Source organism: Protopterus annectens, chromosome 5.part0, assembly GCF_019279795.1.
Source record: "Protopterus annectens isolate FY-2018-M chromosome 5.part0, PAN1.0, whole genome shotgun sequence".
Lineage (NCBI taxonomy): Eukaryota > Metazoa > Chordata > Ceratodontiformes > Protopteridae > Protopterus > Protopterus annectens.
In genome coordinates this window covers 1,335,393,358-1,335,414,313 of record NC_056735.1, presented here as the reverse complement: position 1 = coordinate 1,335,414,313, position 20,956 = coordinate 1,335,393,358, and positions in this window count along the sequence as shown.

The following is a 20,956-nucleotide window of genomic DNA, read 5'->3' as shown; positions in this document are numbered from 1 at the left end:
AGGTCCATACTTATGCTACCATAGTCTAGTATCCCATACATTTGTTGTAAAGAAGAATGACTTACCTTGTGACTGCAGCAGTTGAGATAACACTGCTTCAGGGCTGTCTCTGTCTGATGCATGCAGTACACAGCCAATACATGGTAAGGTACAGGTTGTGTGTTGTGGCTGGCATCTTTTTTACTGTATATGTGAGTTGGAGTGAGGTGTCAGTCCCTAGGACCCTAGGTTGTCAGTGCATGTGCTATGCTTTGCCTCTTTGCCAAGACTAGGGCATACTGGGCATGTCTACATCTGCCTACAGGGACAGTCTCAAGGAGTTCCTCCTCTGAATCGCCCTGTGGCTGTGGGGACCTTGGCACTGGTGGGGAGCTGTGTGTCCCTTCCCTGTGATGTTCCTGCCACAGTTGTTTCCGCAGGAGCCTATTGTGTACATGGCACATACTGTGAACATGTGTGCACATGTGGCTGGAGAGTACTCCAGGGCTCCACCAGATATATCAAGGCAGCGGAACTGTGACTTGAGCAGCCCAAATACATGCTCTATTATGTTCCTAGTTTGTGTGTGTGACTCATTGTGGAGTCCTTCAGTAGGTGTGTGTGCATTTCTGATGGGTGTCATAATTCATGGTTCCAGTACATAGCCAGTATCTCCCAGTAGCTGCCAGCACACACATTCATTATAATGCCCTGGGCATTGCACATGACCTGACAGTTGATGGAGTGATACCCCTTGCAGTTAACATAGACCCTACCCTCTTCACCAGGTGGTGCTTTGATGTGTACATGAGTGCAGTCTATGGCACCCAGTACCTCAGGGTAGTGTGCTACATGGTGAAAGAGATGCATATTGTGGGAACTCTTCTCAGGGGTGTGGGTAAATAAATTTGCTCCCTAGCATGTGCTTGCATGGCATCCAGGAATTGGTGGAGTACTCTGGATGCAGATGCCTGTGAGATCCCAATTATGTCCCCAGTTGGTCTTTGAAAAGTACCTGTAGCTAATATTCTAAGGGCTATACATACCTTTGTTTCCACTGGGATGGGTTCCCCTCTTTTGGCTCTGGGTCTAAATTGAGGGAGGCAGAGCTCAGTGAGTTCTTCTAGTATGTCTCCTTCCTCCCTGTAGCTCTCTACAATCTCCAGCTCATGTAGCCCCTGGAAGGATACCCTGGGCCTGAGCACTCTTCTCCTTCTCAGTCTGGGCCTATTGTCAGCATCAGCATCATCACTGACCTCAACCTCAAGCACATACAGATGTAGCAGAGCAGCAGCAGCCCCTAGCATTTTGTCAGTTCAAATTCCCAAGTGTGTACTCCAATGATGCAGAGTATGTGGGAAAAATCAGATTGCAGTTTATATGCATATCTTTATAGTGGTGCGCTGCAGATGCAGCCTGTGTGATTTGCTCATTATGCTGCATTCCACCTGACAGGTATATAATTTGGAGTTTGAATGGGCCAGTGTCTGTTGAAGACAGCTTATCAGTCATTTCTACCTGACTGGCTTTTCCAGGCTATTTCCTTTTCTTTTTTTATTTTTTCTTTCAGATTCTTTTACTGCTAAGCACTGAAGTGTGCTGGGCAAACCAGCAGCTCTAGTAAAAATAGTGCTCAACAGTTTTGACACTCCCCCAAGCACGGGCATGCTCAGCTTTTCTTAAACCAGCTAAAATATGTGCCACGGGGCTAAACACAGCTCAGCAGCATCAGACACACCCCCTGCTTAGCTGTGATTAGCTGAGCACAAACGGGCTTCACTGAGCTCCAATCTGCTTAAATATAGAGTGACACATCCCCTTTTGATGTCAGCTGCCTGTTCTGCTACTATCTACACAGTTCTAGCCCTACCATGGATTATGTCTGAGGACACAGTAGCCCTTTTTGCTATTCAGTAACCCCGCTTCATTTACAAACAACTAATTGAGTATACACTGGATACTTCACTACTCCAGGGCCTACTTCCATAGCAACCACTGAAACCTGCCATTCTAAGACTCTGCATGCTGGGTACTATAATGCAATATTTTTTCAAATTTCTAATTTTCATTTTTTACAAATTTTAATTTTTTTAATTTTTTTTTGCATGACAGCATATTTGCGCGTCGCTGCCCACTGCTCAAACATAATATGTGCATTAAAATTATATTTTTTTATTGATTTGCATTGTTTTTTGGACTCACTGGCCATAGTTTTGGCCATTTGCATGCCTACAGTGCAATATCCACCCTTTTTTTGGGCTTTTACAGCCCCTGTTTAAATTTTACATTTTGGCACACGGTTTCTGTCCGCCTACATTTCTAGCATCAACATGGCACCTACACGGGTCCCTTTCTGCTTATTGGATCACAAATCAACCTCATTTACATGGATTTCAACAGCTTGTGAGGGATTTGCATTCCATGGACACTTCCGTGTCCGCACGCTCATGCACACTCCTTAGCTCTGTTTATTGGATCGCTCAGCAGCCATGTTCCATTTTGGAACCATGCCACTATGCTCTGTGTAGGCTTCATTGAACTACCCCCTTAGTGTAGGCTTTATTGTGTGGCCCTGTGTCTACCCACAACTCACAGTAGTGCAGAGTAATACCTTCATGAACCCAGGAATATAGGAAGTTACTATGCATGCTGTCACTGTAGCTATACGAAGTATAGTCCTTAGATACCTATAGGAAAAGATACTTTATCCTAAAACACCCTTAGAAATTTCACCTTCAAAAAAAGCAAGCTAATGGTAAAGCTAATGCGCATCTCCTTTTTGAAAAGAGTCATACATTTAAACATTCTGGTGAATCTGTGGTCATTTGTTTACTTTTTTATTCTTGGAAGATACATATAGTACTGTGCTATACATGAAATGAAGGGGAAGTGTGTTCTGTAGACAGGAAATATTTTGAAATATTACGAATCTCTTTCCAGCAAGTTTTGTTAATTTGCTGGGGCAGATTAAGGAATATGTATGGAGTTTGAAGAAAGTTGACTCCTTCATGGCACAGTAAGCTAGGCATGGGTCACTCTGAAGTAACTGATAGGTCAATTAATATAAGGATAGTCAAGTCAATCTCTGAGGGTGGTTGAGGGTTTCAAGACTTTGATTTTCTTATTTTCAAATCTCTGATGTTTTTCTAGTTGAGTAATTTGCTTTGTTAGGTACATGCCAAATAGGGCACCTTATTCAATAATGTGCTTAATAAGGGAGATTTCAGTGGGATAGTGACATCTTCCAACCTTGCCGAAATTCCCCTGCATATATGCTGAGCAGATAAAAGGATTATTAACTATGGATGGAATATGGTGGTTAGATAAGAGTGAGTTAACCTCATACATGCAGAAGTCTATTATGATAGTGTCAGTCTGTAGAGAGTATTGTTAATATGACAGGAAGTGGGTATCACTTGCCAAACAGTATCAGAGAACACTTTTTTGGATTTAGTTTAAGACCATTTTCTGAACACCAAAGTGGGCATAGCCCAGACCCTGCTGGAGTCCTTTGTTATTAGTGGGGAATCAAATAATAGTTCCTAGCTGGTACTTATCGGCAAACTTGGACAGCTAAATTACTTGGTTACTGAACTGGATGTCAGCAAAATAGTTAATGAACTATAACGGTATCAGCACTGAACCATGTGGGACATTGATAGTTACAGTTGTGCTCTTAGATGGTACCCACGACTTTCACAGCCTGAGTTCTCTGAAACAGTCAGTTAGCAAACCAATGGACAATGCAGGGATTTATGCTGTATTTTTCTAATTTGTCTGTTATACCAGCATGAAGGATGGTATGAAAGCCTTGGCCAGATTTAGATAGGCAGCATGCAGTAAGAGACCATTATCCAGTGTCTCATACATTTTTCATAGAAACTTAACCAGGTTCAAGAGGCAATTTTTCTTGTTAACAAAAGCAAACCATTTTGGGTTAAGGTCAGTAATATTGTCTGTGTATACAGTTGCATAATGCAATGCAACCCATAAACTCACATGCAGATTGTGGGGCTGAAGTCGGTGCCAAATAACATTCCTGAACATTTGTCTGATTTATTCTCAGTGCTGCCTGCATCTTAGGCACCAAGGGTGAGCTGTGAAGCTGTTTCATACCTTTGTGTTTCCAGGCGGTGGTAGGTATGCCCTCATCAGTAGCAGTGTCTTTATGTAACCTGGCTATGCTGACACAGAGGAAGCACATATGAACGTATCATCCACAGGATGTGTCCCACCATCTGGGGATGAAGGGCAATCAGGCTGTGCAGCCACAATGCCAACAATATTTCTGGCCATAGCTTTATCCATGTGAAGGGTGCATCTTGAACCATAAATGACATAGATAGTGTCAGTGTTCACCCACACTGTGATTCGTGACTGAGTTTATCAACATCATCATAACATGTATCTGTACTAGCCTTAGTCCTTCTTTGCTCATAGACATTTCCATATCATTCCTTCCATTCATGATACATTTGAATGTACAATATACAGAACACCAGGTGAGCCAATGACATATGATATTAGTGTGCCCATACATGCAGAATAAAAGTGTTCATGCAGCAAATGAGGTTGTACCAGCCATCCCTTCAGAGACAACATGATGTTGCCAGGCCTAAGATGCCTGTGTGAAAAGACTTGTGCATAATGCAAACTGGATTACTTTACACTCAGTATGTCTGAGAATAGTATAGACACATTTCTGCTAAGTAGTACTAAGCTGGTCTAAAATTAAAGAAAACACTTGGGAGGGGGTGCTTGGGCATCCCCATACCATAAACCAGATCATGTCTTAGGATAATGTATGGTGCATTGCAATCAGATGAGAACATGAGGAATGCTGCCATTAATGTAAATCATGTAGATTCTGAAGGGCTAAATCCTGTGGTAGATCACATTACTTCAGCCTGCCATGTCTTATGTTTGGCCTGGCTAATTATACCAGCAAGGCATCAGTGGTATTGGCCAGTTGTCCATTTTTGATGTTTGCACAAGGGGCAGCTACATCTGGTTCCGTAATTATAGGTTCAATGGCAAATATTATGCAATCATTCTGCAGATTACTATACACCAAGCCAATATCCAGGCAGTGAGCAAAGATGAGAATCAAAAGCTGTACCTGGTGCCTGTGAGGTAAATACTTTAAACATTATGCCAATCCCCAACCCCTTATGGGCTATGTGTTCTTTACCCAGCAGACTGAAACCATTCTCATTCTCTGCAATGCTGATGTTTTCCAGCCTCTGCCAGCCCAGTTGCCTCAGACATGTGCTTCTTGTATAATGATAGGGAATATAGCCATACAGGTGTATTGTAATTATAAGAAGCATTAATGCAGATAGTATGAATGTACCTTTATCAGGAAGGCATTTGCTCACACTAAGCAAGTCTTAGCAGCCCTGATATGTGTACAACATAGTAATTCATGACAGAGGTTAGTCTTAAAAATAATCAGCAAGCTATTTTGCATGATAAAATTACAGTGTGCAACCTCTGTATGTGACTGACACAAGTCTGGAAGAGAATGTCAGGTGACAGAATGGAAGGGTATTGTAAATCAGGTCACTGGTTGTCTGACACACTGCTGTAGGTATTTTTGGCTCCTAAGGTAGCTATGTCTGAATCTGTGTACAACACAACCTGTGGAGATAATATACCCAAAATTTCAATGACTCGTTACTCATCTAACAGCAATGAAGCTGCTTTCTTTTCTGGGGAAAAGGCATGATTCCATATATCTTGAAAGGACAGCTTGTGATATACTTTATCTCTCATTCCACTGTTGATAATGTTTAAGGTTTACTGTTAGTCCTAGTGGTCATACATCAGCTACAAACTGTTATAGGGTTGACCTAGGCTGTAGCCAGGTATATATCTCCTGCACAATATCTATGTCAACAGAATGGGTATGCTTTTCTCTGTTGAAAATAGCAATCTTCTCTGCATATGTTACATATAAAGATGTAGCTGTATCTTCAGGAATAATCTCTGCTAGACACAAGAAGCCATACATCTCAACATCTTTAGTTAAATATTCTGGGCAAAGCCCCCCCCCCAAAAAAAAAAAAAACAACAGGAATTGAATAGCCCAAAATCAAGAACATTTTTTAACATATTATACTACTTCAATTAAAAGGGCAGCTTTGGTGGTGCAACAGTTAGCATTGCTACCTCACAGTAAGAGGTTCTCCAGTTCAATTCTTGGCTGGGGTGCCTTCTGTGTAGAGTCTGCATGTCCTCCCTGTGATCGTGTGAGTTTCCTCCAGGTGCTCCAGTTTCCTCCCACATCCCAGTGGATTGGACAATCTCAGCTGGCCCTGGGTGTGTGTGTATTTGCCTTCTGTGGAAGGTTGGGTGCTGGGCTGGCAACTTAGCACCATAAAACTCCACTACCAATCATTCTGCAGACCATTGTTCTGCTGTGGTGATCCCTAACCAGGATAAGCCAAAAGGAGAGGATAATACTACTTCACTTAAAAAAAATAATAAAGTGATGTTGTATCCACATGCATTTTCTGAAGCATAGGAAGTTTTAAACTCTAATGGCTAACATTAGAGTTGAACTACTTGGAGATGGGAGATGCATGATAGTACACCACCCTCTAAACCTAGTTAGCTCTGTAGGACAACTCTATCTTGATGACTTTTCTCAGCATAAAAGATTATTAGCTCTCTACTATGCCATATTGTGTAAATTACTATCTAGCAATGGCCACTGCATAACTCAGCTGGAAGAATTCCTGCACATAGCTAATGTGAATATATACTCTTCAAACCTTTAGTCAGCCAACTACTAACAAATGTCTTTGCACCACTGCAAAGGTTCTTGCATGACTCCAGAACATTATCATTACCTCTCTACATGTATTATTGTACACAAGCAATATTTTTGGCATATATTTTATTTAAACATGACAAATCTTGTACATACAGCATGCTTTATCTTGTATTATTATGCTGCTGTTTTGTACACATTTCTCATCTAATTATTAATGCAGCTATTTTGCATATACTTAGCATGTATTATTTGCTTAAATGTTGTCTCCTGGAGATCTTTCCTCACACCTTTGCTGGAAAAAAAGGCTAGCTGTTACTCATATGGACCTTCCTGGTCTTGGTAAATAAATGCAAATAATGAATAAATAGATAAATAATACTGACTGACTGTAATCCCCAGTGATGAACCAGAAAATCAAAAACTTTAGTCTGAGCAAAAATATGAGCAAAATCAAAGGCAACAGAGGCATCTGAAATGACTGGCTGGGCTGTACAGTGAGACTCCTGCAGTGGATCATCATTTCACTCATCTGGCAGGCCCTGGATATTAAGCTACCAGCCATGCCTCTCAACTGTCCAGATTTATGCCTAATATTTTGGCCTGTTTCTCCAAAAGTGTGGTTTTCAGGCAAATCACTGAGGACTGAAGTCAGAAAATAAAGACAGAAATTTGAGTTTTAAAATGTGTATCCTTTATCAAATTCATGCTAATTCAAAACTATTTATTTTATTTATTTTTATTTATTTTACATTTGTTAACCGGGATGGTCCGACTGGATACATGTCCTTTTTCAGCGGAGGCCCGGGGAGAAAAGCTCCAACAGAGTTATATTGATAATTAGGTACAGTAAATGAGCTGAAAGAACTTAACAAAAACATAGGCTATTTACATACAAGTACAAGACTGCCATTACTATTTCTGAGATTACTACAAATGTAACATTAATAACATATTAGCAAGGACGGTAGGCAGTATAATGACATAGAGTTAGACAGGATACATATTTCTTTATCACAGTATACAAAGTACTTATCATCTTAGCTAGTTGTTTATGTTTTAGTTAATGGCACAGAGCTAGTCTGGGTTTGAGCAAGGACATAGCCAGTGTGACTTGAAGTGGAGTTTTAGACTATTTTTGAATTGACTTAGAGAAGTTGCAAGCGTGATGCTATTTGGGAGAGAGTTCCATATTTTATCAGTGGTGTTGGCAAATAGCGCATTATTCTATCAGCTTTCTACGTTTGTAAGAGCAATATTTAAAAACTGTCCCTATTTTTGGGCCTCTGTCTCACCATTATTTACTTGTCCAGATTTCTTGCTGTAAGAGGTTGAGAGGCATGCCAGAGACTATCCATATTCATGTCACAAGCCACATAGCATCACCAGCTGGCAATGGCTGTGTGCAGGTTAACCTCTGAGTTGGACTGGCAGACCCCATGAAGCTGTCACCCCACCCTCACCCATGGTCACTTTTCCTCTACTTTGTTAAGCCACATATAACTGTGTGTGGTCCAACACAGCACATCACCAGTTTTCCACCCTCTGTATGTATGTTTCCATCTCTTATCATCCCACTATTGTTTTTGTACATACCCACCTCTGTAAGCCTGCATTTTTTCATGCTTGCCTGTTTGATCCAGTAAATTGTCTTAGTCCCACTTTCTTAGCTAGTTTTTTCCTTGCTTTGCACCCTGTACTCTTCCTTTCTTTCCATTGATGTAAAAGTGTGTTCTGTCCCCAAAAAGAAAATATTATCCTTCCTTCCCACCCACCCCGCAATGCACTGTCTCAAAAAATACTTATTATTCTGATCTTCCACTCACCGCACCTTGCAGTCCAATAAGTGTTCTTATGTATTTTCCTTTGCTTGCTGTCACCCCCCATTTCATATTGTTCTGGGTGTCATCCACACTCCTTTTCCACCCCCACTCTGTTTTGTTGCCAATAAAGGTGGCCACGTGTCTGCACCGCATCATTAAATAACCTAGTTTAGGTGCATTTTTCCGCACCTTTGTGAGAAGCTCTGCTGCAAAATGTGGTACCAGGTACAAGGATGCTCCTCTTTGTAAGCAGTACACGTTGCTTTGTTCTACAGAGTACCACCAGAGCTACACTTCCAGGTGGTCTACTATACAGCTTATACTTCCAAGTAGTTTATGTTGTTGTGCAGTACTAATTGTCCCAAGATTTCACCTGTAAGGTGTGCTATTGGGAAGCTTTCATCTCCAAGAAGCTTAAGTTGCAATGTTCTCTTGAGTGACATGAGATCAGTGCTGTTTGCTTGGATAATGCAATAGGAGCCCTGCTCAGTATATTATAATGCAGCTGCAAAGGCTACGGAAGTGCACTTTGCACCATTGTTAAATGTATGATTACTCTTGTCATGTTGCAGACTGCAGCTCACGAGCAAATGCAACACTTTTTTTATGGATGCCAAACAGTCTCATGATGTAAGCAAGATTTGTGTCATATTTGTAAAAGTGCCTAGTAAATGACTGCTAGAGGTAAATAAATTGTTCCTGTGTACGTCTCGTTTTTAACATATAGTGTATGTTAATTCCTAGTACATAATCATACCTTGCAATTCACCCTGTTTGCTTGTTGAAATTTCCCATTTATCTTTTATTACAGATTTTTCTTATCTAACATATGTATTTAAATGGTTTTCTAATTAGTTCTTATCCTAGACATTATAAAATGCAGTTTGACATATTGTATCTAAACTCCCTATTCTTACACATTATAGTATTGTTAACATATTGAGTTTAATAAAAATGTAAATGAATAGAATAAAGGGCATTTGCCATTATTTAATAATGAAATTATATAAATCACAAAAAAGTATGACTTGCAAAGATATTTTATGCCATACCCTAAGTATAGTATAGAATAACACATAGACAGTACAGAGGTAGCATAGACCTTATAATCAATACCCAGGTCAGGATGCATAAATCTACCATTGCTATATATATTGCACTTCCCACATGGAAATGTGCCACAGCCCATATTAACTATCACATGCTTGGTAGTATCTGTATTCATAGGTTCATAGGTTCATAGGTAGGTACAAGGCTATTGGCCCCAGGGCTTATATAAGCCTAGCCAAAAGGTACCCTGGCTTTCACCACCCAAGAAAATTATTTTCCTGTGCCACTGTCGAGCAGAGCCACAGAAGTGATCCCGAGGTGAATTTCCTATCTCCCATCCAATCATCAAGATTTTTCTTGAAGAGTGCTAATGAGGAGCTTTGTTTGATATAGATAGGTAGTTTGTTCCAGAGTATGGGAAGTCTCTGGGACAGGAATCTATCCCTCCAGCATGTTCTGTTTATTGTGGTGACAAGGTTTAGGTCCCTAGAGCATGTAGCTCATAGGGATTGGGATTTCTTTAAGTGGAGCATGTCTAAAAGCTCTGGGTTTGACATAGCTTTGTGTGTTAGGCAGAGATCGCCTCTGAGTAGGCGATATGCGATGGAGTAAAGCTGCAACTTTTTGAGACGGTCTGCGTAGGGCATCTGTTTGAGGTCGGTAATCCTTTTTGTGAGGTATTTCTGTGGCCTTTCCAGTTGTTGTAGATGTCTTGTGAGGTACATACCAAAAGAGGCACTGTACACTATAATGGGTCTAATGAGTGATGAGTAGAGGGGAACAATGACCTCTTTTTTCCTGGATGAGAAACCTTTTGTTATGAGGTGTGCCACGTAGAAGGATTTCCTGACTACTGTGGCAATGTGATTATCAAAGGTGAGGCTACTGTCCACCTGTGTCCCAAGGTCTCTTATCACACTTTCGGTGTTAAGTAGACTACTACCTATGTGGTAGTTCATGGGTACAGAGTTTTTACCAAAAGGGATAACAATGCACTTTTTGGCATTGAGCTTGAGGCCATGGCTTTGACACCAGGCATCTGTCTCAGCAAGGCCCTTTTGTAGGATGTCCACATCTTTTGGAGTTTTGATTATGGCTCCTAGTTTGCAGTCATCTGCGAACTTCATTAGCCAAAGACTTTCTGTGTTAGCCTGTACTTCAGAGAAGTAGATACCAAACAGGAGAGGACCCAGGACTGAACCCTGTGGTACTCCACTTGTCACTGGTCTGAAGTTGGATTTGGAGTCTGCTACTTTCACAGTGTGGGTTCTGTCAGTGAGCCAGTTGGCAACCCATCTTGTGACATAGGGATTTATACCTAGTTTAGTGAGTTTATCTATAATTCCAGAGTGGGATAGCATAATACCCTTTTTGGGGGCTTCGTATGTTTCTCCTACAACTTCCTTGATCGTATCATCAGTCAACAAAACAGGCCAATGTTTTTTAATCACTTTAGTAACAACATGAATACCACTTGCGTACTGTAGAGAGACAGCTAAATTCCTATTACTAGAAGCTGTCCTAAATCCATGACTACTAGCCTCCTCAGAATAATAAGGCTTAGCTCTAGTTGTTTTAAGCTCCAAACTATGAAAGAGGCCAGATTCAATCTCATCAGGCTTATATCCCTGCTCAATGAAATCCATTCTCAACTTTCCCAAATCATTAGAATAACCCTCCTCGCTCACATTGAGCCTAGAAATGTGCATACCCTGTCCTTTAATAGCATTCCTAAACATATGAGCAGCATGCATACTGAATCTATGCAGTAAAGAGTTCCTACAACATTCTTTCCTAAACATTCTAGTACCAAAAATTAAGTCCAAATTACAATATACCACAACATCTAAAACCTCAATATGACTCTTACAGTATTTCAAAGTAAACTTCAAAAATGAGGTGGTTCCATGCAAATATTCAATAAAGTCACCCAGTTCATTAACCCTACCTGTTCAAAGTAGGAAAATATAGTCAACAAAATGATGATAAAAAATAACATGAGAATCAAACATAGATGATCTGAATGCATACAATTCCTCCCATTGAGCAAGCACCATATTGGTATAGTTATACAAGATGTGCCCATAGCTACACCTGATTTCTGCAAATAATGCTCACCATCAAGAACAAAAACATTATTTTCCAGAACCACCTCAATAAAAGAACAAATCAAATCAATCTTAACGTTATCATAGGTACTGTGCTCAGAAAGGTAGGCTTCAACATACTCCATCCCTACAGAATTTGGGATCACAGTAAATAAGGAAGTGACATCCTTGTTACCAAAAACAATCTGTCGAGATAGAGTTAGTACTTATAAAGGCATACAGGCTCTTAAGAAAATGTTTCAAGTCCCTGAAGACTGTATCAGTCTTATTTAAAACCAGCCTCAGCTGTTTCTCTACAAAAATAGAAAAAGGATAAGTAAGCCACTCCTCTCCAGCTATTATGGGTCTAAATGGTGGCATAGATAAACTCTTATGAACCTTTAGCAATCTATGAGAGCTGAGAATCAATAGGAAATCAACAATCAAATAACTGACTGAATGTCCATGACTTTCTACTTTTTAAGCCTTTATGGACAGATTCAGACCAATAAAGCCAAGAGCCACTTGCTGTGGACATGCACATTTCTGCTTTCTTATGAAATCATCAGCACAGCATAAGTGAACAGTATGGCTATATTATAGAAACACAGGGTCCTTAAATGCAGCTGATGTCCATAACCATCAAGGTGTCTGCAAAATATCCCAACTGACAAGTAAACCAAAAAGTAAAAAGGTCACAAAGGCAAACCAATTAGTAAAAACAATAAGAAAAACATAGCCAAGCTAGAGTTTTTACTGTGGGGTTCCTTAAATCTCCTGCAATAGATACCCATGGGATATATGCAAATGACCCTTTAAAGATATTAAGTTTCAGCTACATGGCTTCTGAATGTCCATGACATTTTCCTTTTTCATTTCTAAATTAAGGTCAACAAAGCCAAAAGCCACTAGCTGTTGCCATGCATATTTTGGCCTTCTTATGCCCTCATCAGCACAGAATAAGTGGACTGCTTGGCTATACTCTAAAAACACAGGGTCTTTAGACCCACTTGATGTCCATATGCTGTGCTGACAAGGTCATAAGAAAGCCAAAATGTGCATGTCCATAGCTAGTAGCTTTTGACTTTGTTGGGCTGAGCTACAGTCCCCAAGAGGGAAAAATATAGTGGTAGAGTGATCTAAGAATCAGAAAAGCTTAATGTGATGCAGAAGCCTTCTGAGATAATGCTTCCACATCATAGTAAACTTGTTTGAATTCCCCTGTGGTGTACAAGTGAGTATGTAACATACACTGCAGGTGTAAACTCATAGTGTACACAGATTTGCAGCACTTGGTGTTCATGCAAGTCTGTAATAGGTTCATAGGTTCATAGGTAGGTACTAGGCTATCAGCCCAAGGAACTACATAAGCCTAGCCAGCAAGGTTCCATAGCTTACACCACCCAAGAAAGTTATTTTCCTATGCCACTGTCCAGCAGAGACACAGAAGTGATCCCCGGGGTGTATTCCCTATTTCCCATCCACTCATCAAGGTTTTTCTTGAAGAGTGCTAATGAAGAACTTTGCTTGACATAGATGGGTAGCTTGTTCCAGAGTATAGGAAGTCTCTGTGACAGGAATCTATCACTCCATCATATCCTGTTTATTGTGGAGACAAGGTTTAGGTCCCTAGAGTGTGCAGCTCGGAGGGATTGGGATTTCTTTAGGTATAGCATGTCCAACATCTCTGGGTTTGACATAGCTTTATATGTTAGGCAGAGATCACCTCGGAGTAGGCAATATGTTACGGAGTAAAGTTGGAGTTTTTTGAGGCAGTCAGTGTAGGGCATTTGATTGAGGCCAGTAATCCTCTTTGTGAGGTACTTATGTGGCCTTTCCAGCTGCTGCAGATGTCTTGTGAGGTACATTCCAAAAGGGGCGCTGTACTCTATAATGGGTCTAATGAGTGACGAGTAGAGGGGAACAATTGTCTCTTTTTTCCTCAATTAGAACCCTTTTATGATACGGTGTGCCATGTAGAAGGATTATGTAACACCTAGTGCATAGATGAACCTGTAAAACACAGTGTCCATATGAGAAAATAATGTGCAACATACCGTTTACATGCAATACTGTAAACCACAATATACTGGTGAAATAGTAACATGTGGTTTACATGAGAGCTTTTAAAACACATTTTGAGCATGTGAGTGTGTACCATATAGTGGGTACGTAAACTTGCAGCACATAATATACCCGTGAGCCTATAATGCAGTGTACACATAAACCTGTAGCAGACATTATACATGTAAACTTGTAACATAATGGAAACGTCAGCCTGTAATGCCAAATATAAATATGAACTTGTAAAACAAAGTGTGCATGTGAGCTTTTTATACATAGTGCACATGTGAACTTGTAGTGCATAATACATACATGTGAATTTGTCGCAAACAAAATACATGACTGCCTAAAACAAACAATATACACTTCAGCTTGTAGTATATAGTGTACATTTGAGGTTGTACAGTGCAGTGTGCAGCAGTAGCGTTGTTGCCTCACAGCAAGAGGTTCTCCAGTTCGATTCTTGGCTGGGGTGTCTTCTGTGTGGAGTCTGCATGTCCTCCCTGCATTTGTATGGGTTTCCTCCAGGTGCTATGATTTCCTCCCATGTTACAAGACATGTGTCTGGAGCTTTTCTTCCCAGGCCTCCGCTGAAAATTGGCTTTGTTCCAAGTAAAACTTTCCCGGTTAACAAATGTAAAATAAATAAAAAATAAATAAATAAAATAAATTGTAACACACAGTATACATGTGAACTTGTAGCACAAAGTACACATGGAAGACTGTAATGCACAGTGCACATCTTAACTTGAAACACACAATACACAATAGTTCCTATAATGTACTGTATACATGTGAACTTGCAACAAGTACACATGAGAGCTTGTAATGTGAATTTGAAACATATGCATGTGAACTTGTAACACATGGTATACATGTCAGCTTGCAACATACACAAAGCATGTAATGTTGTATATGTGATTCTGTATTGCACAATATATATATATATATATATATATATATATATATATATATATATATATATATAAGCTTGTAACTCAGTGTACATGTAATTTTGCAACACACTATGTACATGTGAGCCTATAACACATATAACATTTGTGAATTTGAAACAGTAACCTTTATCTAACAACATGTATATGAATTTACAATATACCTTGTGTATATCAGCCTGTTGCATGCAATGTACATCTGAACTTGTAACACACAGTATACATGTGAACTTGTAGCACAGAGTATGCATATCAGCCTGAAACATATAATATACATGTGAACCTGTACATGTGACCCTGATATGCACACGTGTACATGTGAAATTGTAACATACAGTGTACATGTGAGGTTGCAATGCATAATATATGTGTGAACTTGTAGTAAACAGACATGTGACCCTATAATGCACTGTATGCATTTAAATGTATCTGCAATGCACAATACACACATTAACTTGTAGTACATAGTCTAGATTTAAAGTTGTAATGCTCAGTGTACATTTAAGCATGTAACACACAGTGTATTTGTGATCTTGTAGCACACAATATGCATGTGAACTAGTAGCACATAGTGTACATGTGAACCTTCACTGCACAATATAAATGTAACCTTGTAATATACAGTGAACATATGAACGTGTAACACATAGTGTACAAGGAAGCCACTAATGAACAGTGTACTTGTAATGCACAGTGCACATATGAGCTTGTAAAAGTGTATATGTGGGACTATAATGCACTAAGTACCCGGGAATGTCATAACCATGTTCAGTCAGACTTGTAACACATAGGGAAAACACAGTGTATGCGTGAACTTATAACACACAGTGTACATAAGAACACAATATGTATGTGAAGCTGTAACACAAAGTGTACATGTAGATTCATAATATGTTATAAACAATGTACTGTAAGCATGTAATGCACTATGTACATGTGAACCTGTAACAATATACATGTGAACCTGTAACACTACACATGTGAGCCTCTAACCTACAATGTACAAGCAGTAGAAGTGGCTATCAGAACTGAAAAGAAGGACTCACTCACTGAATATAGTATTCTAAGGGAACAAAGCCATGAAATATGGAAAATGCACAACTTTATCAGACTTCTAAACATTCTGTCAAGCTAAAACAGAATGCTAAACAGTTAGTTCAGTCCAGTGTTGATGAAGACAAGCTTAGCAATAAGAAAAACTTCTCTAGTGTAGTTAAAGAGGAAGAAATAGTCCCTGGTCAGAGTTCTAAACCCATTTTTGTCAGTCTTAGACAGAAATTTCAGATGAGGAAAGGCCATAGATAACAACTATCTATAAGTAACAAAAAGTAAGCATTATAAAGGGAAATAAAATCTAAAGGAGAAAAATAAATTGAGAGGGTGATGTTCACTCATACTACGACAAAGAAAAAGCAACCTAGACAAGAAAGAAAATTGAGTGGATGGGTGAGATCGAGGAAGAGCAATATATAGAAAAAATGAGATGGTGAAGTTCTTTGGCACTGAGAGGTACAACAACATAAATTAATTATATAATCACTAATATACTAATCAAAATAAAGTATGAGAATGCTACCATGGTATGTAAAAACAATGCTGTTGCAAATATTACATAAAAAAGGGAATTTTTGGAAATAAATATCTTACTTTGAGTTATTCCTATAAAAAAGGCAGAAACATAGATGCATTAGTTGGAATATGTTCTCATAAGAACAGAAAAATGGGGGCTAGATATTGAACTGTTTGGGAATTAAAGAAAAAAAAGAGATGAAAAAGAGGGAAAATAATTGGTATTATTTTATATAGATGAGTTTTTTAAACTGCAATTGATATTCATAATGCAAGTTTACACAGTAATGCCCCTTTAGTAGTAATTGTTTTTGTTTAGAGGTTCCATTTAAACCACCAGGGGCTGAGGCATTCAAACAATAATGCTGCTAACAATCTGCATTAATGTTTGCTTAAAATTTACACTTCTGGAAGTATTTTATATATTACCTTATAGTTTAGTAACAAAAAAATTCAGGTATAGAAAGGCTTACCATTCTCAAAGTGAATATCTTGGAATCAACATCTCAAACATGTAACAAACTGGTTATAAATGGCAGACCCCTCAATCCTCTGTATTACAGCAGCATGCATCTTCTACTGTTCATAGACTCTGAACTGCAGAATGATGATCCATGTCCATGTTTCATGCCTGTGGAGAATCACATGTTTCATTAACTGTAGAGGGTCATTGCTCCAGGGTGCATTCATTGATCACATGTGCACATTGTCTGTTACACATATGGTGCACAGTTAACACCTTAGATCTCTTCCTCATATATCACTCTACAATATCACACAGACTAGTTTGTCAAATCTCATTCTGCGTAGAATGACATACGTGGCACTGACATTGGACATAACATATGTACTAGATCTCTAGGATTATATTATGGAGGGAATATAAAGAGCATCATATTTTTTCCTCCCATAGCTGATTATCATCAGACTCAAGTTCCTTTCCTTGATCACTGGTCTACCTATACCTCCCCTTGCACACTCATTTGTCCCCACCCTTGTGTTTTAATTATTTTCTCTTCAATCTCATGACATTTTAGAAAAAGTACAAAATGCATTTTTGTGTATCTTTGTATTGTACTTTTTCTCTGGATCACAGTGATCTTTGAGTGAGATTTAAGTTTTAGAGGGGTCTATATTATAACCTCGACCATTCAGAATGCTGATAACGTCTTTATTGACACATATGTGTTGATCTGCCACTTAAGCAAACGGCCACATCATCGATTTTTTTCCAAGGGAAAGAAATCGGTTGGGCATTGTTTTACATCTGCCCTTTTCCCCACTGTAGTGCAATCTTGGAGTTAGCATATTTAGTTAGGGGGAGTGTGGGGGCAAAGACCCCCACTTTATAGTGTTTGTTGTTTTGTGTTGTGCATGTTTGGCCTACCTGTTTCTTTCCCTTGGAAAGAAATCAATGATGTGGCCATTTGCTGAAGTGGCCGTTTGACACATATGTGTCAGTGAAGATATTGCCGACATTCTGAACGGTTGAGGTTATAATACAGACCCTTTTAGAGGGTAGGGGTAAAGTTCCCCTATTGAATACACCATTGAAAACATGTTCTTGCAGTTCATTTGCTTTTTAAATGTGTTATTTAGGGAATATAGTTATATTTTTTCAGTTTATACTGACTTTTTCAATGCTTCAAAGGATTATTATTTCAAGAAAAGTTTCTATCAGTTTAAATAACTTTAGAGATATATGTCCATGTATTTGTGTTTCAAGTTGTCATGAATCCCTCATACACAAAAAGTAGAGGAAACTGGAAATAACTGAAGAAGAAACATACGGCACTGGTAATGGCTGCAGGTGGGTAGCTGATGGAATGTATATAAATATGACATCAGCAATCAAACATCAAACAAGGAGAGCAAGAGTAACAAGAAGTAACCAAAAGAAGTCAGTAGATGACATAATTGAGATGATATCAAAAAACATTAAACCTGAATGTAGATTTTAGAAGGAATTACAGATGGACATATTTAGATATTGCTGTGTTTGCTGCCCCAATTTTTTCTAAAATGCTGAATCAGTTCCAGTTTAAAAGGGGTTTTGATATCTGCTGGAGAGTAACAACTCAGAGCCTAGAAGAAGGAATACATAATAGGAATGCATGCGACAAATGAAACAAATGTAAATGTGACTATGATTCAGAGTGTAGGCCAATATTGCATACTCCAGAGCTTGTAATGTCTTAGAGGTCATGAGAGAACTACTGGGGATACCAACAGGTACTGCTGAAATCCAAGTCCAGAGACAGAAGGACTGTAATACCCTGCAGTGGTGCATTTTGAATGGTAACTGTGATACACAATGTGCAAATTATAATTCTTTAAACTGACTAAATGGATGAATGCTTTAGCATAAAGGTGTGAAAACAAAACAGAACACAGAAGTAAAGTCATTCATAAATGTTTTAGATTTGTAGAGTATACTCAGTTTCTTACATGTGTTTGCAATGATCCTGCTGATCTAAATTTCAAATGTTAGTTTCTATTGAGTTGACCACCAGCAGCCCACCAAATAACCTTGCTGTATATACTTCCTTGATTTCAGTTATGTCTGAAGCCATGATATTAATGGTGGTGTTGATGTATGATTTTTTAGCACAAAGATGAAACAATTAATTTATTTTGGGAAAGTAAATAAATGGTCGAATTATAAAATTAGCGCTGGTGATCCATCCATCTGTTACACTGATCAGTTTTTACCCTTGTTGAATTAACCAAATAACTATACTTTTATCAGCATATTACGTGAGTTTAGATAAACTACCATTTTAATTGCAATGATCACAAATCACATCCAGTCAGTCAGAACAGTATGTGAAGCTTTCATGGGGAGTTGCAGAAGGGTGGAGAAAGCAGATTAACACTTGTGAGACTGACTTCTAGCTAGAGTACCACTGTACAACTTTTTATGATAGTCCAGTTTTCTCCAACTCTCAAAAAAAGGATGGACTGATCAACAGTTTTGATGGCCTTGAATGAATGAAGAAATGACACACTGTTGGCATTCCTTTAATCTGAAGTTTTTCCAAATACATTTTGTAGCGGTAAGTAGCACAGTATTTCTAATACCCAAACCTCATGTCATGCTGATAGAGATAATATTACTGGATCTTATAAGTTGTACAAATTAATAGTGGACGCAGCTTTTAAGGAATTCTAATATTGAGCAAAGACAGGTTATTGGCCTGAAGTTGTTAATATCATTAAAAGGGTCTTCTTTATACAAGGCAATGACAGTTGCTGCCCTCAATATCTAGTGAACATAGCTTTGTAGCACTGCAGCATTGTATTTATTTATTTTTTTCTTTCCATTCGTTTTGCCGTAGTGCCTGATAAGCATCAGCTTCCATTTTAGCTGGCCTTGGTCCTATTCATTCCCAAAGTAGAAGTGAGTCCCTAGACTCCTCAATGGAAAGCTGACAGGAGCAGCCATCAAAGTGGCAGATATACATACTGCTCATGCCCCATCCCACCTCACTGCTTGCACCTGCATTCTGTCCAGTTGCTTGAAGGACTGTTTCACCTACCCAGTGCAAGGCTACCTGCATTTCAGGATGGACTGTTATTGTTTCATGATCTGACATCTTCCCAGTGTCTTTGTCCCCATGGTCTGTATCAGTCTCTGAGTTGGAACTCAAAGGAATTTTTATAGTCTAAACAATACAGTAGCTGAAATGTAGACCAACAGTACTATAGGTCCTCTCAAGACAACCCATCTCATCATTTATGCTTCCGTTCTTGTACAGTGGAGCCGACCACCACTAGCTTATCAAAGCTAAGTGCAAATCTCATATCTGGTACCACATACCAAGCACCTGCACATGCTTAAACTGTGCCCTCTCCTCAGGATGGGTAAGCCAGTGCTGGCTGCTTATTCACATTCTCCATTTTTAATTTCTCCAAGACTTTTGGGTTTCTAATACCATGGCAGGAATGGACACCATTGCTAAGTCAAAGTACGATTAAAGTTCATGAAAATAGTATTGTTTCGAACGTTGATGTTAGTCAAAAGTGCTCTTGCCAGCACCTGCAGTTTCCCCAGAACTTACTTCTGCAATTTATACAGAGTTACATGTACTGGTAACATATCTAAATACGACTGTAAATTCTTTTTTCTGAGACTCATTGCTCCTACTAGTATTGGAACTGTCGGGGTATCCTTCTTCCACATTGGCCTCATTTCTGCCTGCAAAGCTAGGTATTTTTTGACATTGTGTCTCTCTCTGTACATAAGATACTGTAGTTACTGGGTGTAGCAATTTCAGTGATCAATGCTACTTTTGTCTTATTTTCCTAGACTACTATATCTGGTTTTCTTGCATCTATTTTTGAGCTGTTGGTAATGGGTGATCCCATGTGTTATAAACTTCATCATTTTCTATAGTGCTTTGTGGCTCATGTTTCCAATGCTTCTCAGCTACTTCAGTATTATAATGTCTGTACAATCCCCAATGCAACAGTCTTGCCACATTATTATGTCTTTACTATGCAGGCTTTCTGCCATTTATGCATCACACCCAGCAACAAGATGCCCAACTGTTTCCAATTCTGTTTTGCAAAACCTGCATTTGTCTGTTTCTCCAACATAGGTTCATAGGTTCATAGGTGTGTACTAGGCTAATGGCCCTGGAGCCTTTACAAGCC